The sequence below is a fragment of the Dasypus novemcinctus genome, chromosome 7 (assembly GCF_030445035.2).
Source record: "Dasypus novemcinctus isolate mDasNov1 chromosome 7, mDasNov1.1.hap2, whole genome shotgun sequence".
In the NCBI taxonomy this organism is placed as follows: Eukaryota; Metazoa; Chordata; class Mammalia; order Cingulata; family Dasypodidae; genus Dasypus; species Dasypus novemcinctus.
Window position 1 is genome coordinate 139,678,129 of NC_080679.1, and position 25,052 is coordinate 139,703,180.

The 25,052-nt window shown below is 41.9% G+C and overlaps 1 long non-coding RNA gene and 1 pseudogene across 2 annotated transcripts in view; one reads left to right on the plus strand and one right to left on the minus strand.

Annotated features, from left to right (window-relative positions):
* Positions 1-19,008, minus strand: part of LOC139439284 (uncharacterized) — a 57,186-nt gene extending 38,178 nt beyond the window's left edge. For both annotated transcript variants that reach the window (XR_011649165.1, XR_011649166.1), the window contains exon 1: positions 18,946-19,008. This is a non-coding gene — a long non-coding RNA (uncharacterized lncRNA). The remainder of the gene's footprint in view (positions 1-18,945) is intronic.
* Positions 1,013-2,008, plus strand: LOC131279273 (heterogeneous nuclear ribonucleoprotein D0 pseudogene; annotated as a pseudogene).
* Positions 19,009-25,052: the final 6,044 nt, after the last annotated feature.

A 25,052-nucleotide genomic window follows, 5' to 3' on the forward strand; every position in this document is an offset into this window, starting at 1 on the left:
GCTCCACAGAGATGAAGTGAGTCATTTCATGTACTTCTAGAAGGGCCCTGAGACCACAACTTTCTTTCAGGAACAGCTAATAATCAGGATACATTCCTAGCTAATCCTCCCCACCTGCCAAGGGTTGGTGACAGTTCCTGAGGGCACATTGAAAATCTACTGCAGGCTAGTGTCAGAAAAGGCCTCCACCTGCATTGCCTCCTCCCTGTGTCTTGTCCAGGTGACTGGATCAGGAATTGAACAGCTTTCAAAAATTAATCCACCTAGCAATCCCAAGAAGTCCCCATAAGCAAACCTGGATGACTTGCCCTGGGCTCCCGGTGTGTTAGCATGAGAATGACACACCGAGAGGATTTGAAAAATTTCCAAGGTGTTCATAAAACCAAGGAGCAACAACCAGTATCCATACAAGATCTATGGTCCATCTCAGGGAAGAAAAAGCCAGACTCAAGCATTTTCCATCAGTCTACATGAACATTAGAAAATGTTTGGTGGCATCATATGCCCTCAGGTGAGTGCCACAGAAAAGGGGTTTGGGTTGCACTCTAATAGGAAATTCCACCTGACTGGAAGGTCATGACTTTAGAATTGTGACAGAATTTTCCTGGAACCTCATCTGCAGATTGCCAGTTGAATTGATATGAGTCATAGAGAACTTCCCAAAAGGCCAGACCTTCCATCAAAAGGGTCTAGTGGTTCAGTTGGCCATTTTAGGTGGTCCACAGCGGCGCCATTAAAGTGAGGAGGCAGCAAGAGGGGCTGCCACTACTTCTTTTTCTTTTTAAGTGCAGCCAAAAAAAGCAGGAGTGCATGCCACACGAGAGTGGGAGGCGAGGGGACAGGCCAGGGAGAGGTGCAGGAGCTTTTGCAGCCACGCGTGCTCCCTCTCTGTCTTGTGTGTCTCGCGAGGTAGAGCGGGTGCATGGCAGCAGCGGGGATTACTTTGCTGCTAGTTTCAGTTCAGGGCAGTGGCGGGTGTAGTCTCGGTGGCGGCGGTGCAGGCAGTAGCACGATGTCGGAGGAGAGTTCGGCGGGGACAGGGCAGTGGCGGTGGTAACGGCAGCGGTAGGCGCCTCGGCAGGTGAGCAGGAGGGAGCCATGGTGGTGGTGGAGCAGGAGGCAGCAGCGTTGGCAGGAAGCGAAGCTGGGACGGGGGGGGGGGGGGGGGGGGGGGCCGGAACCGTGGCCAGAGGCACCAAAGGGGGCAGCGCCGAGTCGGAGGGGGCAAAGATCGATGCCAGTAAGAACAAGGAGGATAAAGGGAAAATGTTTACAGGAGGCCTTAGCTGGGACACTACAAAGAAAGATCTGAAGGGCTACTTCTCCAAATTTGGGGAAGTTGTAGACTGTACTCTGAAGTTAGATCCTATCACAGGGTGATGAAGGGGTTTTGGCTTTGTGCTATTTAAAGAGTCAGAAATAACATAAATTGAATGGGAAGGTGATTGATCCTAAAAGGGCCAAAGCCATGAAAACAAAAGAGCCTGTTAAAAAAAATTTTGTTGGTGGCCTTTCTCCAGATACACCTGAAGAGAAAATAAGGAAGTACTTTGGTGGTTTTTCATAAGGTGGAAATCATAGAGCCCCCCGTGGACAAGACCAATAAGAGGCATGGATTCTGCTTTATTACCTTTCAAGAAGAGGAACCAGTGGAGAAGATAATGGAAAAGAAATACCATAATGTTGGTCTCAGTAAATGTGAAATAAAAGTAGCCATGTCAAAGGAACAGTATCAGCAACAGCAACAGTAGGGATCTAGAGGAGGATTTGCAGGAAGAGCTCGTGGAAGAGGTGGTGATCAGCAGAGTGGTTATGGGAAAGAATCCAGGTGAGGCGGTCATCAAAATAGCTACAAACCACACTAAATTATTCCATTTGCAACTTATCCCCAACAGGTGGTGAAGCAGTATTTTCCAATTTGAAGATTCATGTGAGGGTGGCTCCTACCACCTTGCTAATAGCAATTCAAACTAAAATTTTTCTATCAAGTCCCCAAATGGAAGTATGACCTTGGGTCCCTCTGAAGTTTAACTCTGAGTACTATTAAAAGAAATTTGCTTTCATTGATTTATTTCTTAATTGCTATGCTTCAGAATCAATTTATTTTATGCCCCTTCCCCAGTATTGTAGAGCAAGTCTTGTGTTAAAAGCCCAGTGTGACAGTGTCATGATGTAGTAATGTCTTACTGGTTTTTTAATAAATCCTTTTGTATTAAAAAAAAAAAAAAAAAAGGGTCCAGTGTTCCCAGGATGGGAAGAGCTCTCTGATGAAAAGCACTGCGTGGGAGCACACCGTCCTGAGCAAGGCATCCAAGCTCTGCCCAGCAACAGGACATGAAGAAGTCTGCAACCCTGCTCTTCCCCAACAGCCCAACCACATGTTCATTTTCTGCTCCCCTTGCACTCTTGACCCTCTTAGGCAAGCTCATGGGGATCACAGAGCAAGAAGGTGGCTTGCGACGGTTTGCTCGGTCGGCCAGCAAACCACACTTCAGCCCGAGGGGTGACCGCAGTGGCTCTAAATTTAAATATAAGCCCACTTATTGTATGAGTCTCCAGAAGTCAGAAAGAGGACCTAATCCCAAAATTTGAACCCTGAGCTCTACTTAACTACTTTACTACAATACTACTTTTCCAAAACCTAAAAAAAGTAAACCTAAAAAGGGACAGAAAATATTTGGAAACTCTGTTTCTGCTAATAGCGTAATATACAAAACATAAAGAGAATTACTATAACTCAACAAAAGGACAAACAGCCCCATTAAAAAATGGGAAAATGGCTTGAATAGACATATCTGCCAAGAATATATACAAATGCCCAAAAAGCATGTAAACAGATGCTCAACATCATTAGCCATTAGAGAAATGCACATAAGATACCAAAAATAAAAATGAGGTGCTACTACACACATGCTTTAATGCTGGTTTTAGGGAAAAAAAATGGTTTTGAGGATGTGGAAAATGTAGCCCTTGGAAATTATGGGTTCAAAATAAAATAAAAGTCACACAACCCACTTAAAAAATGGTCAAGAAATTTGAACTGACACTTTCTCAAAGAAGAAATTCAAATGGCCAAAAAGCACATGAAAAGATGCTCAAAATCACTAGCTATTAGGGAAATGTAAATCAAAATTTCTAGGAGATACCATGTTACTCCCATCAGACTGGCAGCTATCAAAAAATAGAAGACTACACGTGTTTGAGGGGATGAGGAGGAATGGGAACACTCATCCAGTGCTATTGGGAATGCAGTAGAATCCGGCCATTCTGGAGAACAGTTTGGCAGTTTCTCAAAAAACTACCTGTAGATTTGCCATATGACCCAGCAATCACTCTACTGGGTATATATGCAGAAGAACTGAAAACAAGGACACAAACCTATGCACACCAATGTTCATAGTGCCATTTTTCATTATTGCTAAAATTTGGAATCAACCCAAAACCCATCGACAGATGAATGGATAAACAAACTGTTGTCTATACATACAATGGAATACTACTCAGCTATAAGAAGAAATACAGTACAAACAAATGGGAAAACATGGATGAATCTTGAGGCCCTTATGTATAGTGAAGCAAGCCATGCATTGAAGTACAAATACTACATGACCTTTCTGATATGAAATAATCAAACCAAGCTGTCTCAGAGAGCTAGAAACTGGATGATAGGCTTACAGGAAATTGCAGGGAGAGGAAGGTTGTGCACTGATGTCTACATGAGTGAAATCTATGATAAAGTGGAGGTTAAGCAGTTGTACAAGGAAGGGATAAGATGGGGGCATAGGGAAAATATTGGGTGGGTCTTTGCAGGTCTGAGGGGGTCTCGGGTGGGAGGATGGGTCAGATGGCCTAAGGAATCAGGGGGAGGGCTGGGGGAACAATTGAACATGGGAGATTGTTGGGTATGTGGTTTAAACTATAATGTTGACAAACTCTTTAGAAAATTTAATAAAGAAGGATTATCTGGTTAAGTTCCTTAAGGTGGGGCATCTGGTACAGGGGCAGGCTTCTAGGGAGTGTGTGAATGCTCATCTTCTCATAGTGTTATAGTGTGTTATATCATTGGGTGGAAACTCATACAATAAGTGGGAAGGTGTGCCCACATCCTGGGGAAGCCTGATCTTCTGAAATAGATGGAATTGTGTCTCTCAAGAGAATTGGTGGTTCCCAATGGGGGAGGACAGTCTAGTATATCAAGCCCTCAGCATTGTGGTAAGTATCCATGAATCTGGTCCTTCAAACAGTGAGTATTGGTTGTCACTGTGCATCCTGAGGGGAGGGAGAGAGAGGACTAGAGTAGATGGAAGCAGGGTAACTGGGGGTCAATGGGAGTGTTCCATAAGCTCATGCAATGACGGATATAAGACATGTTAAATTACACCAAAAATGTATAAAAGTCTATAGGCTAAAATGTAAACCATAATGTAAAACATAAGGTAACTAAAATTTTAGAAAATTTGGGAAGTGGATTTGGCTCACCTGATAGAGCATCTGTCTACCACATGGGATGTCCAGGGTTCAAATCCTGCACCTCCTGACCCATGTGGTGAGATGGCCCACATGCAGCACTAATGCACACAAGGAGTGCCATGCCACACAGGGGTGTCCCCCATGTAGGGAAGACCCATGCACAATGAGTGCACCCTGTAAGAAGAGCTGTCCCTCATGAAACAAAGTGCAGCTTGCCCATGAGTGGCACAGCACACATGGAGAGCTGATGCAGCAAGATGATGCAACATAAAGAAACACAGATTCCCAGTGCTGGTGACAAGAATACAAGCAGACACAGAAGAACACACAGCAAATGGACACAGAGCAGACAACTGGGGGAGAGGGGTGGAGAAATAAAAATCTTGAAAAAATGAAAATAAAAAATAAAAGATTAGAAAAATTGTACTGTCTAAAATATAAAGCATAATGTAATCCAAAATGAAACCGTGTTTGATAGCTATGTTTCAATACCTTTACATCAGCTGCAGCAACTATAACATGAACATGTAAAAAGATCATTGCTGGGGAAGGGTGAAAAGGGTTTGATGTTGGATATATGGGAGTCCCCCATATTTTATGGGACTTTATGGGTGAAAAGGGTTTGATGTTGGATATATGGGAGTCCCCTATATTTTATGGGACTTTAACATGATTTAAAACATTTTTGAAGACAAAATTAAAAATTAGGGAAAAAAAGAAAGGATGTAGACACTGAGGAAGAAGTGAAAGAAACGGCCTTGCCACTGTACATACATGGCAACACCTATTAGAGTGATGAAAGGCAAAATGTCAAAACAAAGTTTTATGATATTTTGCACTTTTTAATACCCCAATTTATTTTTACTCTATTTAGTATTTCTAAAATAGTATGCAATCTACTACTAATCTTTAAACCTATCACTACTACTTCATTTTCATATTAATTGAATTTGGCAATATATTAGGGTTCATTTTTGAAGATGTTTGGATCACAGAGGGGTCCAGCTATGGCAGAGGAGGAACTCTGGTATGGGGTGTTATTGATGGGGGACACAATGTTGGGAGGGAGTTCTCCAGGGCATGTATATAGGGTACATAAAATGTTTGGATATATTTTGGGTATATTCATAGTAGTTACTGTTACAAATGACAACTGAGGGAGTGCTGAGTTCCTAGCCAGGGAAATGTGTCACATTCCCCAATGAAACAGCAACAACCTCCATGTGCAAGGGCAAAGATCAGTGAAGAAGAATGCTCCAATGATGAGCCCTTGATACTGAAGACTATGTTTATGAATCTGTGCGCCTGAAATTTGAACCAGGCCCAGAGCTGCAGGGTGCCTAAGAGTTACCTCCTGAGAACCTCCATGTTGCTGAAATTTGACCACTGTCTAAGCCAAATTCAGCATGTAAACATATTACCTTACCATCCCCCCCAATGGGACATGACTCGCAGTGATGAGCATCCCTTGCCCTGAAGGATTATTACCAGTCACTAACTGGTGATGCAACTAGAAAAAGACCTTGAATAAAAGGGGGAAATGGTAAAGACAAATGAGTTTAGATGGTAAAGAGCCTTCAAAAAAGTCAGAAGGTCATCAGAGGGGTTGTGTTTATGCATGACTTAGCAGGATCCCAGAGATAGCCAAAGCAGATAAAACCCCAGGTACTGGTTCTCCTGAGGGTTATGGAGACACACAGGTTCTATGGTTTAGGCAGTTGGCTCTGGAGTTCAGTGCCTTGCCAGTGGGCCCTACTTTGGAATTTGTGTTCCTGAGTGTGGAGTTGGACTTAGGTGAGACCTTTCTACACATGCCACTTCTGTCACTTTTACTGAACCTGTAGTTGGCACTGGGGTTGGTGTATACCCAGGAGACTTGAATCTCTGGACTTGCCATATGCCAGCTGGGCCCTGAGCCTCAGCAGAGTTGCAATTCCTACTCTTCATTTTGTTGGACTTACACAGGTCAGCTAACAGGGAAATGAAGATTGTCAACCACCATACCAGGGAACCAAGAGTGCCTACAACTATAAGCAGGAGATTCACATCCATCAACCATGTGGGATCTAAACCCTCTCTCAACATAAAGGTCGAGAGGACATCACCAACCCAGGGTACACAGGATGGATGAATAAAATATGGATTAGAGTGAACTTACTGGTATTCTACTAAGAACAATTGTGACTAGTAATGGAAGAAACTATAGCATTTATCTGGAGAAAGTGGCCACAGGAGCCTGGAAGACTGATGGGCAGACCTATAGGATGGAAAAGCAGGGCTGACAAGAGGACAAAGAGGAGATGCTGCCTCTGAGGTGGTGGATGTATCCCAGGAGGACCTTGCCAAGGTGGTACATGACCACCTGCCCTGAATTTACCCATCCAGGTGTGTGCAGGTGTATAGGGGACAGTTCCCATCCTGGACAGCCAGGGTGTATGGCCTCCACCCCTGGTGCAGAAGAGACCACTGCAGCCCAGTGGCCTGAGGAAGGTAACTTGGGACAATATCTCCAACCTGAAAACCCCTTACACACAAAGTTTAGGTGTGTTCCTCTTTAGGACAAGTTCATTGAGACCCCAGGAGCTGAAGGGAGACTTTGAATGTTTTTTCAGAAGGGCACTAAAGCCACTAATTTCTGTCAGGAACAGCTAATGATCAGGAGACACTCCCAGCAAAGGCCTCCCTGCCCAGCAAGGGCTGTTGCCAGCTCCCTAAGGGTTTTTTGACAATTTTAGGGAGGAAGGCTGCAGAAAAGACCTCCACCAGCCTCTTCCGTTACCTGTGCTTTGTCTAGGTGACTCGAGTGGGACTTTCAGGATGTTAATCCACCTAGTTATGCCACAGATTACCCTCAAGCAAAACTGGATCACTCTTGGGGATTCCATGAGTGCTGGCATGAAAATGACACCATAAGAGGATTGAACTTTTTCAGAACTGTCATACAACCAAGGAGCATCAACCAATATCCAGGCCAGACCTGCGGTGCCATCTCTGAGCCCAGAAGTCAGAGTCCAGCAGTTTCCACCATAAAATGTGAATATGAGAAATGTTATGAGCAACACATGCCCTCAGATAACAAAAGAGCACTGAAAAGGATTTTGGATTATCCTGTCACAAGAAATCCCACCTCTCTGGAAGGAAATGGCATTAGAAGTGTGACTAAAAATTCCTGGCTGCTCCACTGTGGATTTCCAAGTGAAATGATATGTTGTATAGACCTTGCCCAAAACCCACAGACCTGTACCAGTGTCACAGGAACAATTTCAAGACACAGGTTCATATCTGAACAGGTACCTCCAGAGGAGATTTTGAGGAAAACTATTTCTAACCATCACCATAACCACAACTTTGTCCTTACCTCTCTAACTATAAACTTAAACTTCAGTGTCTCTCAAAACTTAACCCTCAATCTAACTCTGAAGGTGCACACTGGAATCTCCTGAGTAGTCCACAACCTTGACAATATAAATGCTCAGCTACTGCCACCCAGACATCTATGGAAAAACATCATTTAGAATGTCCTATTGACTTCCAATACAATAAGCAATCTGACAGTTGGAACTGGAAAATCGGCCTGAAATGCTGTAAGGGCACATGAACTATGAGACTTTTCTTGGCCAGGGCAGAGAGAGACAGCTGTTTTTCCCCAGGCCATATCAGCCTAAAGGGTCCAGCAGGACAACATTCCAGCCATTGAAGAGGGCCTGGGAGAAATTTTTCATGTTACCCTTGGAATCCCTGTCTCACCACTGATAGTTGCTGCTCAGGGCAAAGACCCTGGGAACTCCCTAGCAAGCTGACTTGGTTTTGGCTGTCGGACCATCTTCCAGAAACTTAGACCATCTGGGGGCTGCCTCATGAGGCCTCCAAACAGATGGCTGGTCCTGGCAGATGCTGGCTGGGTGGTGTGGATGTGCACCTTGGACCACTGTCTGAAGCCTCAGCAAAGGGTAGAAAGGAGGCTCCTGTCAGGTAAAGTGAATCTACTGCTCAGAGCCCTGAAGCAAGCTGGCTCTGATCTGTCCCCTGCAGTGAATTTGGAGAATTTGGTTGATGTTCACCCAAAAGGCATCAAAGGGTAAACTGGGTGGGACAACAAGCCTCCCCCCATGGCCCTGCAGGCCATCACCAGCAATTCCTGGTCTCCAAATGGAGACTTAACTTAGTTTTGGGGGAGGCATAAGCTGCCAGGTACAAGTGTGAGCAAGGTCTTGCATGGATGGCTGGAGGCTCCTGACATGAAATGACATTGAGCATGGCTTTGGGAGACCATGAAAAGGCTGTATGTGTGGGGAGGAAACTCTGACATCATTGTTAATAAAGGGTAAAAATGTCACAGACACAGAAACTCAACAGTGTTTAATAACATTGACCACAAATGAAGAGCAATAATAATGCATGATACCAGGAAGTGGGCTTGGCCCAATGGATAGGGCATCTGCCTACTACATGGGAGGTATGCAGTTCAAACTCCAGGCCTCCTTGGCCCGTGTGGAGCTGGCCCATGCACAGTGCGGATGCATGCAAGGAGTGCTGTGCCACGCAGGGGTGTCTCCTGTGTAGGGGAGCCCCATGCACAAGGAGTGCACCCTGCAAGGAGAGCCGCCCAGTGTGAAAGGAAGTACAGCCTGCCCAGGAATGTCACCACACACAGAGGGCTGACACAAGATAATGCAACAAAAAGAAACACAGATTCCCGGTGCTGCTGATAAGGCTAGAAGCAGTCACAGAAGAACACACAGTGAGTGGACACAGAAAGCAGACAATGTGGGGGGGGTTGGGGAGGAAGGGGAGATAAATAACTTTAAAAATATCTACTAAAAAATGCATGATACCATTACTAAGACAATCCTAGTAAGATTTCTTACAGAGATGAGACTGTGACCCAGGTTTGAGGTTGAATTCACTGGTGTCAGGATGCACATTAAGAAACAATTCTTTCTAAGTAAGCTAGCACATTGTCTGATTGCTACTCACTGCTTTTGAGACCACTGAGGAACCAGAACTAAGGGCAGCCATTGTTCCACACCCCTCAGGTGAAACTGGCAGAGATGTCTTGAAACAGGGCTTTTTATTCCTGTTATCTTTTTATGTCCAGGAATCAACAAAAAGTTACAAGACCAACAAAAAGGGAAACTATAACCCACTCACAGAAAAAAAATGTTTGCAAGAAAACATTCCTGAGGAAGCTCATAAAATAGAGCAATTTGTTTAAGATGTTAAATGACTTATCTTAAAAATATACATAACCTAAATGAATCCATATGGAAAGAAATAAAGGAAAGCAGGAAAACAAAAAACTCACAGAATAAACTAGAGATAGAAATTATAAAAGAAGAGAAATTTGGAGCTGCAAAAGTACAGTAATTGAATTTACTCAAGCAAAGAATGTAGTGAAAGGATGCAAAAATATTTCCACACAGTTATTAGCCAAATGAGAACACAAGTGGATATAACAATATTGGACAAAATTGACTAATTCAAATGTCTTACAAAACAGAATACACACATACATAGATCTACACTACATTGTTAATACTAACTTAAACCATGGACTACAGTTAATAGTACAATTATATGAATATGATATCATCAATTGTAAGAAATATTTCATACTAATGCAAGGTGATAATAACAGAGGTACATGGGAATCCTTTATTTTTTGGATGAGTATGCTCTAAACCATCAACTTCTCCAAAAAACAATTAAAAACCAAAATCAGTTACAAGACAAAACAGGAGGCTACCTATTAATGAAAGGCACAGTAAAACAGGATGAAATAAACATTTATGCATTTAAAAATAGTGCCCCAAAATACATAACTTAGAGATATAAAAATTGTTTAAAGTCTATGTTAACAGGCATGCAACATACAAAGATGTAATCTAAGACAGTAAGAACACAAAAAAAGAGGTGGAGTATTGTGGGGATAGACTGTTTATTACTGAGATGAGGTTGGTACTAGTCTAACTAGGTTTTTTATTTTAAGCAGTTATTGTTAAATACAAAGGTAACCAATAATAACATAAAAATATAAAGAAGGAAAGGGAAGTAAATCCAAATAGTACAGAGCAGAAAGCCACAAAAAGGAAAAAAAACAGCATTACAGCCATCACTGAGGAACAATAAACATACATGACACGCAGAAATCAAATAGCAAAATTGAAAATATATTTTCTTCCTTCTTCTATTGTCTTAACTGTCAAAGGATTAAACTCCCCTTTTAAAAGAAAGAGATTGATAGACTGGATGAAAAACCTGATCCTGCTAAATGTGGTCTACTTTAGGTACAATCTCAAAAAGATGTAAATGAAAAATAAGGAGAAAAATTATTTCCATGAGAATGGTAATCACAAGAAGCCCCAGAGGCTATATTATTTTCAGAAATAGAGTCTTCAGGTATAAAAATTTTTACATTAATAAAAGGCCCAATCAACAAAGATATAATGGTGATAAGTAATCTGCCATATATACAACCAATAACATCAGAGTACATGTGTACAATACATATGGAAATTTTTCCAGGGTATGCCATATATTAGACCATGTATAAAATGAAAATAATATTTAAAATATTGGAATCATACAAAGGATCTTCTCAAAAATCAGTAGCAGGGGAAAACTGGAAAATTTACAAACATGTAGAGATCAAACAGTATATTACTAAACATCCAAAGAGTTGAAGAAGAAATCTCAAGGGACTAATGAAATATCTTGAGATACTGAAATACAAAGCATTGCTGAAAGAAATTATTAAAGACCTAAACAAACTGGGTATACATCCAGTGTTCATGAATTGAAAGACAACACTATTAATATATCAATATTGTCAAAAGAATCTACAAGTTCAATGCAATCCCTATCAAAATTCCAGTAGCATTTGCAAAAATGCTAAAGATGATTGTCAAATTCATAGGCACTCTAAGAGGTATTGCGTAAGCAAAACAAACTTGAAATAAGGAAAAATCTAAAGGAATCAGACTCGCTGATTACAAAGCTTGCTATGAAGCTACAGGAATAAACACTGTGTGGTACTGGCATATGAACAAATATACCAATGGACTAGAATTTAAAGTCCAGCCTAAAATCCACACATCTATGGGCAGTTAATTTTTGACAAATGCCCAAGTTTGTTCAATGGGGAAACAATAAATAATCTCTTCAAAATATGGTACTGGGACTACAAGAAATCCATATGAAAAGAATGAATGTGAATACCCCATTATCATTATATGGAAAAATTAATTCAAAATAGATCAAAGATCTAAATATAAGAGCTAATACCATACAACTCTTAAAATAAAAGAGATATCTAACTTTAGCACCTTGAAGTAAGCACTGATTTTGTATTTTACAACAATGCACACAAACAGAAAATGAAAAAAATAGCTAAACTGGACTTGATCAAATATACCTTCTTTTTTTAAAGGCTTAATGAATTTTACTACCTACTGAACACTGATAAGCATTCAGAATGGTATATCTCACTTCTTTCACTGCAACGTCATTTAGCAGGTGTGTCTATGTCACAGATGAAGTTGAAGAGCAGACTGACCATCTGTGCAAGAGCAAAAGGCAGCAAGGGAAGGGCAGGGATCCACAGGCTGAAGCCCAGCTCCAGACACTGCCTTCCCTTCATCACAGTTTAACTCAAACAATCCCAAACAATCCACAGCCATTCCATTTTTTCCCTCTAGGAGTACTCAAAAAAAAAAAGGGGGGGGGTATTGAGAGTAGGGTAATAGGATGTAGGTAATAAGTATTGAGAATGGGATACTGAGGACAGAACGCTGAAAGTAGGGAGTGATGGCCTTCTCCAAACCTTAGCTCCACCAAGGGGAAGTGTCTCTACTGCTGTTGTGTGATCACACAGCCCTCACTGCCTACCTGTCCTCCCAGTCCTGCCCCCGTGCTCTCAAATGGCAGGTGTGCTGTCACCCAGCCTGAGATTCCCTCCCTGCCCCAGCCACATCTCCAGCCTGACGCCACCACACTGCCACTGCCCAGGGCCTAGTCGCTCTTCCCCCTTGTACCTGTCCTTGTGCATCTTGTCATGGTGCTTCTTGACAGCCACAGCTTGTGGTGCTTGGCCACCTGGCTCTGGTCTTGCCACAGCCCTCAAAGGTACACATCTTGCTGTACCACACTGCTGCCACCACTGCTTCCCCCTGCTGGGACCTCCTGCTCCTCCAAGATGGCCATGCCACCTCTGCTGCCACCCCCACACCCACCAGGGCCTCCTGCTCCTCCTGCTGGGGCTGGCTCCTCCTCCTGCTCCTCCAAGATGGCCATGCCCTCTCTGCCCAGTGGGCCCAGATGGCCAGTGACTCTGCCTCATCTTCACCACCCATGCCATGCATGGGGCCCCCACCATGGCCTTGTAGGACTGCATCAGGAGCAGGGTGAGTGGTGGGTGGCACCCTGGTAGCCCCTGTGCCTGTGTGCTGCTGGGACATGCATGGATCCTTGGCACTACCTCTCCCCCACCTGCAGCCCAAAGTCACATGTGCATTGAGGCTCTGAACCTGAGTGGAAGGCTGCTGGGGGTACACAGGCCTCTGGTGTGCCTGCAGGGTGCCACCTCATGCAAGAGCATCTGTGCATCTGCTGGGGACCCATGAAACACAACTTCTGAGAGTCAAAGGACATTATCAATAAAATGAAAATAAAATGTACAGAATGGAAGAAAATATTTGGAGTGTATTTTTGTTAAGAGTATGATATACAGAACATTTAAGGTATTACTAAATCTCAACAAAAAGCCAAACATCCCAACTTAAAAACTGTAAGAAATTACATTAATTATATTTTTCACATGCATCACTCTATTCTTTTTTTTTTTTTTTTTTTTTTTTTTAAAGATTTATTTATTTAATCCCCCCCCCCCTCCCTTGGTTGTCTGTTCTTGGTGTCTATTTGCTGTCTTGTTTCTTTGTCTGCTTTTGTTTCTTTGTCCGCTTCTGTTGTCGTCAGCGGCTCGGGAAGTGTGGGCGGCGCCATTCCTGGGCAGGCTGCACTTTCTTTTCACGCTGGGCGGCTTTCCTCACGGGCGCACTCCTTGCGCGTGGGGGCTCCCCCACGCGGGGGACACCCTTGCGTGGCACGGCACTCCTTGCGCGCATCAGCACTGCGCATGGCCAGCTCCACACGGGTCAAGGAGGCCCGGGGTTTGAACCGCGGACCTCCCATATGGTAGACGGACGCCCTAACCACTGGGCCAAAGTCCGTTTCCCATCACTCTATTCTTAGCATCATGTAATAGTGACATTATTTGTGGTAGTTCATAGAAGAGCATTCTTATATTTGTATTATTAACCACTATTCTCATTAACCTCTGGGTTCACTATGTTATTCAGGCCCTAGATTACTCTTTAGCTTTGTTTCAATCAACATTTCCATGACTAGACACCCCTTTCAGTCACAGTAACTTATGGACTATAGTTAAAAGCAATTTTATGATACTCTTGGATCAATGTCAAAGAAGGTACTATATCAATGCTAAGGATCAAAATATGGTATTTTTTTTCTTTGGGACTAAAGAAAATATTAGCTTTATTGAGGGAATGACTGTACAATTCTGTGATGAAAGTGAGAGTCACTGAGTGTACACTTTGGATAGAATGTGTTGTACATGGAACTGTATAACACAGTGAACCATGTGGTTAACACTACAAATAGGAGAGTGTTCTCTCATGTACCAGAACCAATGCACAATACTAATACATAGCATTAATAGAGACTGCATGGAAAAATATACCAAGTGTACACTATGGACTATAGTTAGTTGTCATAGTCTGATCGTGTCCTTTCATAATCTGTAACAAATATAAGGTGCCAGTTGAGAGGTGACATATGGGAATTCTGTACATTATGCATATTGTTTTATAAGCTCACAAGCTCTCTAATAAAACAAACAAAAAAGTAATGTACCTTGGATGGAATTCTGAGATAGGAAAAGTTTATTAAGATGAAGGGAATGCAAATAAAGTATGGAATTTGGTTCAAAATAGCATGGCAATATTTGTTCACGATAGTACTGTTTAAATGTAAGATGTTAAATATCTATTAAAGTAGGGGAATTCTATGGATTATCCTTGCAACTTTCTGTAATTTTAAAACTGTTCTAAAACAAAATACTTAATGAAAACAAAAAAATAATATGTGTGGTGGTAGCAGGAAAGGGAAGAGATGAGCTCAAGAAGAAGACTGAAACTTTGTGTAGTTGGAGATACAAGAGGAGAACCAGAATCAAGAACAAAATAATATTTCCATCTACATTAAGCCCCACATTTAATCACAAACTAAATGTTTGAATTTATATCAATTTAAAAAGTCATATAAGGATTAATAGAATTTTAGCTAGTATGTACTTTCCATTTTCTGCTTTCCAGTAAGATCTTTCCTTTCATTTTAATCTAAAGAAAAAATATATAGCAAAACAGGACTCCTTCTCTGCCTCTATTCTGTCTCCAACACAGCCTCCTCTTTCTCTGCTCTCTATCTTAGGGAGGACAAGAAACTGAAGTCATCCATGACTCTGCCTAATTCCTCACTTCCTGCCCAGGCATCGGGACCTGGAGACTCCACCTCGATTTACATTTACATTTATAGATTTATTTACATTTCCCTCCCTCTCCCATTTCCACTATTCAGGCATCATCACTTCTGAGTTAATCTCTCACCATAAAACCTCCTAAGAGAAAACAGGGCACCAAGAGTGTAGGGATTCTGTTTGGGGAGGATTACTAATGGAATTGAGTAAGGATATTGAAATATTGTGAATGTGATTAATCCCATTGAATTGCATGCTTGGGAGTGGTTGGGATGGAAAGTTTATGATATATTCTCACAGTTAAAAGAATAAAAAGTACAAATAAAGAGACAATGACAATTAAATATAATACATGATCTTGGATGTTGGATGGGGTATCTAGCAAGGGAGGAAAAAGAATCAAAGGAACATTATTGGTACATAAGAAAAAATAGAACATAAACTGTGAACTTTATATCAGTGCTAAATTTATGAACTTAGCTATTATTTAAGGTGGTTGCATAAGTGAATATCCTTCTTCCTAGGAAATGTACATTGAAGTATTGAGTGCTCAAGGAGCATGGTATATATACCCTTCAGTTAAGTGACCATAAAATGGATGGATGGATATAATGGGTAAATAGAAGATAGGTAGGTAGGTAGTTAGGTAGGTAGATAGATGATAGATAGATAGATAGATAGATAGATAGATAGATAGATAGATAGATAGATAGATGATACATAATGATGTGGAAAATGTGGCAAAGTTGGATAGGGCTATGTAGGATTCTCTGTATGGGTTTTGTACTATTTTTGTAAATATCCTCTAACTTTTTTGTTAGTGATATATGGCTTATTTATTAATTTAATAAAGCTTATGTCTGAAAACATTTCAGAAATGTTATCACAAGCATATTATTAAGGTTGAAAACTGTTACAGGAAGTGACCCAAGATTTCTCCTACAAGGCTAAACAAACTCTAAACTCCCTCCAACAAGGATATTAATAGTCCCATAATTTTTAATGCTGTGTGAAATATTTGAAAGATTTGCTAAAACTGGTGTGAGCAGATGTATTAGAGATTTTGTTATCACAATGACATCACAATGACAAAATCATACAACAGAAAGTTATCTACCATACAAAATTGCTGGAAATATCATGACAGTTTATTTTAGGACAACAGCATTAATTACTCATTAAAATACAAAATGTTCATTTATCTTAAAACATCTTGTGTTTTATGTGATTTTTTCCATTTAATGTTGCAGATAACACCATTTAGAACATTGGTGGGGTCTGTTGTAGAGACCAAATATTTGACTGACAAACTCATATTCTTAATATGCAATAAAATGGGCATATATAGACATCCATTTTGTTTTTTGTACTCTCTACCGTAACTGTGTCATGTATTCCATAATCATTTCCATAAATGTGCTTATACAGTGAGAAACTAATCTTGTCCAGGAATGTTTTTAGCATCACTGTTAGCACAAGCCAAAGGTGGAAGCAACTCAAATGCCCATAACCTGATGAATAAACAAAATGGCATATAGATATAATAGAAAAATATGCAGCTGTAAAAAAAGTAGTTACAATAAGAACTGAAACATGAGTGAATCATGAAACTTTATGCTAATTGTATTAAGAATTAAATATATTTTGTAAAGTCATGTAGTTAATAATTATAATATAAGTCACCATAAAAAAGACTGAGGTTAGAGAATGGAAAGCTGAGGTTTAACCTGTGCATAATTGGTAAACAGTTTTTTGTAAATCTTTGGTAATGAATAGAGATGGGGAAAGGATATCATGGTGTTTGAAACTAGTAGTGCTATTGTATGATTAGGACAGTGGTGGAAAGGGAATGTCTAAGGTCATGGATATCACTAAAAGGAAAGCTAGAAACTGTAACATGGGACTGCACATGATAGTAAAACTTCATGTCAAACATAAATATGAGTGACATTGCCTATATAAGACAGTTTTTACAAAATATAAATACAAATATACTGTATTATTATACACCTGTATAACTGATTTTTAAAATGATATGGATAGAGAAAAATGTTACAGAATAATTCTTCATTTGCATTAAAAAACCATTATGTTAAGTGAAATAATCAAGATTCAAAAATATTAGAGAATTGCTCTTATATGAGATGTGTAGAATAATGAAGTTCACTGAGGAAAAAGTAGATTACAAGTTACCAGGGGCTTGGGGGTGGATGATGGGAAGTAAGGAGTTTCTATTTTGTGTGATGAAAAAGCTTGGTAATTGAGGGAGGTGATAACAGCACAACAAGGAGTTATACACTTACATATGGTTAAAACAGAAGAGAAAAAAGACAAGGCAAAGGATTGTAACTTATTTCCCTTGGCTCCTGTGGAGCCCAGACTGTTCAGCTGTGGTTTTAAAGCAAGGATTCAGGGTCTCATTGCTGAGTTGGAAGTGATGGAAAATCACCCTCTATGCATACTCTGCATAGATTTACTTAAATACAGGTAAGAATATTTTCAAAGTTATGGATAAAAAGCTAACTTGGTATAACTTGAAGTGGAATCTTTTTACCTGGGTTATGGTGGTAAAAATGTGTGTGGAGCAGGAAAAGGCTTATGTAGAAAAATTCATGTAGCTAGTGGAAATATAAGCCCTTTAATACCCACAGCTTTTTAAAAATGTATTATTCATCAGCTGGTATTTGATGGAAATATTTGAAACTCACATGTGTTAAAAGAATGATAGTGCCACATGAACTTTTATTGCTCTCATGCACACAATCAGTATTCACAGATATAGATTAGCAATCAATTTTGAAGATAGGGAACACTCACCCATAAGCTCAGTGAAGCAAAATGGTGTTATTCATTCTTCTCCTTATGAAAACTTTGTCACAAAACTTTGCACTCATTATTATTATGCTTTGAGTTTCGTAAATAAAAACTGGTGTTTCTTCATTTGAATTTTATGCAGTACATATGTTAACAGAATAAAATTTAAATTTTTAAAAAATTGACAAAGGACTAACGAAAACATTCAAAGGTTTAGTTGACAAGGACTGCACAACTCTGTGAAGAAAGTGAGAGCCACTGAGTATACACTTTGAATAGAATGTAAAAAGCATGGGACTCTATAACACAGTGAGCCATGTGGTGGAAGATGGACTGTGGCTAACAGTGCAAATAGAAGAGTGTTCTCTCATGAAGTATCACAGATGTACAATACTCATACTTAGTATTACTAATAGGGGGGCATATGGAAAAAATACACCAAATATATGCAATGGACCATGGTGGTAATACTATATTTTTTCATAATCTGTAACAAATATTCCACAACAATGTAAGATTTTGGTTGAGGGGTGATATATGGGAATTCTGCACGTTACGCATGATTGTTTTGTAAGCTCAAAACTTCCATAATAAAAAATGGGGGGAAAATGAGGAAAATTGAATACTCTGCACTATGCACTATCTGCACAAGTGATATGATAACCTAATACAAGCTGAGGCTTGGAGCCAGTTAGACACATCTGGATTCTGAGTATATTTGTAGGTATGGAAATGCGTGTCAGAAAGAGCAGAGGAGCTGACTCTGGGATGTTGGAGTATGCATGGGGAGGCGGGAATTGCCAGTGTAACAAGAGCAGCTGTGTTGGTCCTCATCAGCCCATTCCCTCAGCCAGGAAGGAAGGACAACACGGCGGTGGCTTCCTGACAGAAGCTGCAGCCCCACAGCCCGCCTGCCTAGAATTCCCATCGTTACTGAAAACTGCCCCCAAGCACATAAACCTCTTCCTCTCTCCCTCAGACAGGCCTTGCCTGAGGGACCTGATGCTGAAGCCAGCCCCGAGGAGGGGAAGTCAGGGAGCAGCCTGGTGCTAAGGACAAGAGGAGACAGGGAGGGTGCCCTCTGTGAAGTAAGAGACCTGGTGACCCACCTTGGGCTGATGTCCATCACGGAAGGTACTGCAGCAGGAGCGGCAGCAGTTCTGTCCCTCCTCAGCCTCTTTCCAGTCAGGGCAGAAAGGCAGCATGTCTGTCACTTCCCTTCTCATCATTTGCGGCAGTCCCAGGACCCAGCAGCCCCTGCAGCCACTGGGCTCTAAAGCTCGCTCCGCGCCCCCCTCACATTGGCTCAGCAGGCACCCAGCCTTCAATCCACCAATAGACACTGTGGTTACAAGCTCCCAGCCAGTCATAACCTGCAGGATGACCCAAGCTCCTCACTGGTCTGCACCTCCGCCTCAAGCCCCAGGCCCTCCAGCGGGCTGTGACCCCGCCCATACATGCTCTGCCTATCTTCTGCCAACTGCCCTTGCCCTGAGTCCCAGCCATACTAGAGCTGAAAGGAAAGTAGTGAGAAGAGGTTGAAGAAGGGGCACCACGTCCAAGGTGGTGGAAGGAGGTGTAGGACCACCTGCTCTGGATTTATCCCTCCAGGTGTGTGTGGGTGTGGAGGGAACCATTCCAAGCCTGGACAGTGGCAGGATTCGTAGCCAACGCGTGGCCGCTCCAACCCTCCTCCTCAGCCCGTTCCTCAGACAGGGCGGAAGAGCAACATGGCGGTGGCTCCCTGGAGGACCTGTGGCCCCGCCTTCCAGCAGTCATCATGGCCTCAGCACGCCATTGCCTGCCTCCCTTCAAACTCCCTTTTTCCCCTGCAGCTGCCACACCTGTGCATACATGTATGTACGCCCTCCCTCTCCCTCCCTCCCTCTCCCCTGTGGAGCTCAGTCAGAAGCGCTGCCCTGAGGAGGTAGGACAGGTATTGCAAGGAAGTCATGGCAGCTCCACTCGGGTAGAAGAGCAGCATGGTGGCATTTTGTTGTCACTCCCTGTAGGCCCTTGTAGCCGGTAGCCCCCATGGCTACTGAGCGCTAATGCTCACCCCTCCTGAACTCACAATCCCCTAAGACAATTGCAGCTCTTTGCACATTTTTTTTTTCTCAGAAAGGTCACTAACACAACTAGATTCTAGCGGTCACAGCTACTGATCAGGAGACACACCAGCAAAAGCCTCCTGCCTGCTAAGTGCTTATGCCATTTCCCTAAGGAAAACTGGATACCCCATTGGAGGGGTAACCAATAACAGCTGGAACCCTCCCCTTACCATTAACAAGGGAAAGAATAATTAATAGATTAAAGGGTGACCACAAAAGCCAAAGCCCTCTCTGTCTGCCTAGAGGAGCCTGTAATAAATCACAGTGTATATTTCCATCCTTCTCTTCCATTTCTCAGCAAGTTCTCTTCCTTTCCCACATTTTCCAATAAATTCTTTTTACTACATAAACTAAACTGCAAGTTATTAAATTCATAGCCAAGAACATAGAGTAATCCAACACTTTCCTGGCTTCAAATCTCTCAGGGTTTGGTGCCAGGAAAGACCTCCATGGGCCTCTCTCCTAAGCTATATCTTGTCCAGGTCAATGGAGTGGGACTTTAAAACATTTCTGGAGGCTCATCCACCAGTAAACCCTGGGATTCCCATTGAGTGACACTGTGTAAGAGACAGGGATCAGTTTAGTTTTCACATAAAGATACTGAAAAGCAGGGAGGAAGAAAATATTAATTAATGTAACCCAGCAGACTACTGCCTCAGTCTCCCAGTCCAAAGTTAAGCAGGAACAAAGGAAACCACCTTAAGCCAGTCCTATAGCTGGTAAAAAGGATGCACACATGATTAATTGACTGCAATGGACTTTCTCTTACAAGCAATGGGACCACCATTTTTTCAGCTGGTGCTCAGCCAAAAGCTTATATGTTTTAGTTTATTTTTTATCTCTCCCCTCCCCCCCCCACTCTGGTTGTCTGTTCTCTGTGTCTGTTTGCTGCATCTTCTTTGTCCAGCGGCACAGGAATCTGTGTTTCTTTTTGTTGTGTCATCTTGTTGTGTCAGCTCTCCATGTGTGCGGCACCATTCCTGGGCAAGCTGCACTTTCTTTTGCACTGGGTGGCTCTCCTTATGGGGTTCACTCCTTGCATGTGGGGCTCTCCTATGTGGGGACACCCCTGCATGGCAAGGCATTCCTTGTGCACACCAGCACTGCGCATGGGCCAGCTCCATGCAGGTCAAGGAGGCCCAGGGTTTGAACCGTGGACCTCCCATGTGGTAGACAGACGCCCTAACCACTGGGCCAAGTCCACTGCCCTATATGTTTTAGTTCTGAAATCCTGACAATATGCATGCTAATTGCCTGCTATGGCATGGCTATTCACTACAATCAATATGAACAAACTGGTTTACAATTAGTGCTCTGAAAGAGCAACATGTGCTTTAGTTTTGTACTTTTGAAGATACATAGATCACAAAAAATGTTAAATTAAAAAATGGAAGAGGCTCCCATATACCCCACACTCCATGCCCTCTCCTGCCACATCAACAACCTCTTTCATCATTGTGGCACATTCATTGCAATTGATGACACTTTTTGGAGCACTGCTGTACCACATGGATAATAGTTTACATTGTAGTTTGCATTCCCCCACAGTACATTCAGTGGGTTATGGCAGGATATGATATGTCCAACATCTGTCCCTGCAAGATCATTTAGGAAACTCCAAGTCCTGAAAATTTCCCATGTCACATCACTTCTTCCCTCTACTTACCTTCAGCAACTACCATAGCCACTTTCTCCATGTCAATGCTACAATTTCTTCAATTACTAAACACAATACTTCTATAGTAGAATACCAATATGTCCATTCTATCCATATTTTATTCTTCCATGCTGTGGACCCTGGGACAATGATGTCCAATCCAACTCTATATTGAAAGGGGGCTTAGATCCCACATGGTGTTTTGATGTGATTCTCCTGCTTGCAGTTGTACACACTCTTGGGTCCCTAGTGTGGTGTTGACCATCTTCCCCTCCCTGTTAGCTGACCTGGGTAAGTCCAGTGAACTGGAGAGTAGGACTTGCACCTCTGCTGAGGCTCAGGGCCCAATTGGTCTAGAGATTCAGTCTAGAGATTCATGTCTCCTGAGTATATAGTAAACCCAGAACCAACCACAGGTTCAGTAAAAGTGACAGAAGACACATGTGTAGAGAGGTCACACCTGAGTCTGACTCCATTACACTCAGGGACACAAATTCCAAAGTAGGACCCACTGACAGAAACTGAACTCCAGAACCATCAGCCATGACCATAGAACCTGTGTGTCTCCATAGCCCTTGGGAGAACAAGTTAATTGTCTCTTATTTTAAAGATATATAGATCACAAAAAGTGATACACTAAAAAATACAAGAATGCCTTATACACCACACTCCATGAGCCACTCATCCCACATCAACAACCTCTTTCAACATTGTGGCACATTCAGTGCATTCGGTGGACATATTTTGGAGATCTGCTACACCACACAGATTATAGTCTACATTGTAGTTTACACTCACCCCCAGTGCATTCATGGGTTATGGCAGAATATATAAGGTCCTGCATCTGTCTCTGTAATATCATTCAGGACAACCCCAAGTCCCAAAAATGTCCCCACATCACACCTCTTTTTCCCTCTCTTGCCCTCAGCAAATCCTGTGACTGCTGTCTCCACATCAATGATACAATTTCTTGGTTGCTAGAGTCACAATAATACTATAGTAGAATAACAGTAAGTCCACACTAATATATATTTTATTCTTCCATCCTGAAGACACAGGGATTGTGATGTCCACTCCACCTCTAACTCAAGAGGGGGCTTAGATCCCAAATGTTTAATGGGTGTGATTCATCTACCCATTGTTGTAGAAGTTGTAGACATTCCCGTCTCCCTGGTGTTGTGTCTTAACCTCTCTGTTAGCAGCACTCAGTAAGTCCAATGAACCAGATTTTAGTATTGCAAATTTGCTGAGTCTAAGGGCCCAGATGGCACATAGCCAGTCCAAAGAATAAAGTCTCCTTGGTATACAGCAATCCCAGCACCAACCACAGGTTAGTAAAAGTGACAGAAGAGGAATGTGCAGAAAGGTCACATCTAAGTCCAACTTCATCACACTCAGGAGACCAATTCCAGAGTAGGGCCCACTGGCAAGTCCCTGAACTCCAGAGTCATCTGCCATGACTATAGAACCTGTGTGTCTCTGTAGCCCTCAGGAGCACCAGTACCTGGAGTTGTATCTCCTCACCTGGTGATTGGAAAGAATCTAAAGTGTTTAGTTTTGAAATCTTAACAATATACATGTTGAATTGCCCGCTATGGGGTAGCTTTTTACTATAGCCAATAGGAATTAAATGATTCCAGTTAGTCCTATGACTGAGCAACATGTGTTTAGTTTAGTTTTGTTTCTTTTAGTCATTCAAATTTATTACTCATGACAATGCAGGACAACAAAATACAACCAGTTTAGAAGATAATGGCAGTTTCATGTCTTGTAAATCCCATGCTTAACAAATGGTCCTGTAACCCCACTTGTACATATTTACTCAAGTGAACAGAAATTATTCCCACAAATAATCTTGCCCCAAATGTTTAAGCAGCTTTGGGTTTTGACACCAAAAACTGGAAAAAAAATAAAAAAGGACATTAACAGTTGAAAAAAATGAGTGGAAAGAGAAAAGGCTGATGCATTAAAACAAATAATATGGGGTCTGAGTGGCCTATGTCATCACAGAATAAAAAGACAGAGAAAGGGAGGTAATTGATTATTAAAATGAGAGTCTTTGAGCCCCTAATCTACTTAAACAAAAAAGTAGGGAGAGAGGCCTCTCCAGAGCTGACAGGTAGCCAAGGCACATGCCATCAGGCAAAGAATTCATAAGGCTAGGTTTTACTTAGGAAGATGAAGATGATGCAATGGACATGAACAATGCCAAAGAAGAGATCTGGAATGCATCTCCAGCCCTAGGTCCCTTTGACACAGTCCTGGAATTTTTTTACTCAGAAAGCCCTCTTAATTCCCTGGCACCCTGGCTCAACTAAGACTCTTACTACCAGCAATGCTTTGTTCAGGTTACCTATCAGCAGGAGAGAGGATCTCACAACAGCCACAAGTAAGGCCCAGGCAGTCACCCTACAGGAGCCCTACAAAGCCACATACCTGAAAGGTCCCTGCCCCAACACCAACATCAAAAGGCCATTCCCTGCTCCTCCAGGAATTTGAGTATGGAAGAATTCTTATCCAACAGCATCACCTAGCGGTGACTTTTTGTTCTCATTTTCAGAGCTGTAGTTTATTTTTATTTTTTTATTTTTGCTTTTTTATTTAAAAATTTTATTGTATTTTTTGAAGATACATAGATCACAAAATATGTTACATTAAAAATACAAGAGGTTCACATATACCCCACCCCCTATTCTTCCCACTCAACAACCTCTTTCATAATTGTGGCACATTCATTGGATTGGTGAATACATTTTTGAGCACAGTTAAACTTCATGGATAATGATTTACATTGTACTTTACACTCTCCCACAATACTTTCAATGGCTTATGGCAAGATATATAAAGTCCAACATCTGTCCCTGCAATAGCATTTAGGACAACTCTAAGTCATGAAAATTCCTCCACATCACATCATTTTTTTCCCTCTACATGCCCTCAGCCACTACAGTGGTCACTTTCTCCACCTCAATGCTACAATATCTTACATTGCTAGACACAATTGTTCTATAGTAGAATACCAGTGAGTCCATTCTAATACATATTTTATTCCTCCATTCTGTGGACCCTGGGATGTTGATGTCCCCATCACCTCTAAATTGAGAGTAGGCTTATATCCCACATGGTGTTTGGATGCAATTCTCCTACTTGCAACTGTAAGCATTCCTGACTGCAGGGTATGGTGTTTGACAATCTTCACTTCCCTGTTAACTGACCTGGGTAAGTCCAACAAACCAGAGATTAGGAGTTGAAACTCTGCTGAGGCTCAGAACCCAGGAACCATTTGGCCAGTGTAGAGATTCATGTCTCCTGAGTATACAGCAATCCAGCACCAACCTCAGATTCAGTAAAAGTGACAGAAGAGGCATGTGTAGAAAGGTCATATCTGAGTCCAACTCCATCACACACAGGAACAGAAATTCCAAAGGGCCCATTGGAAGGGCCTGAA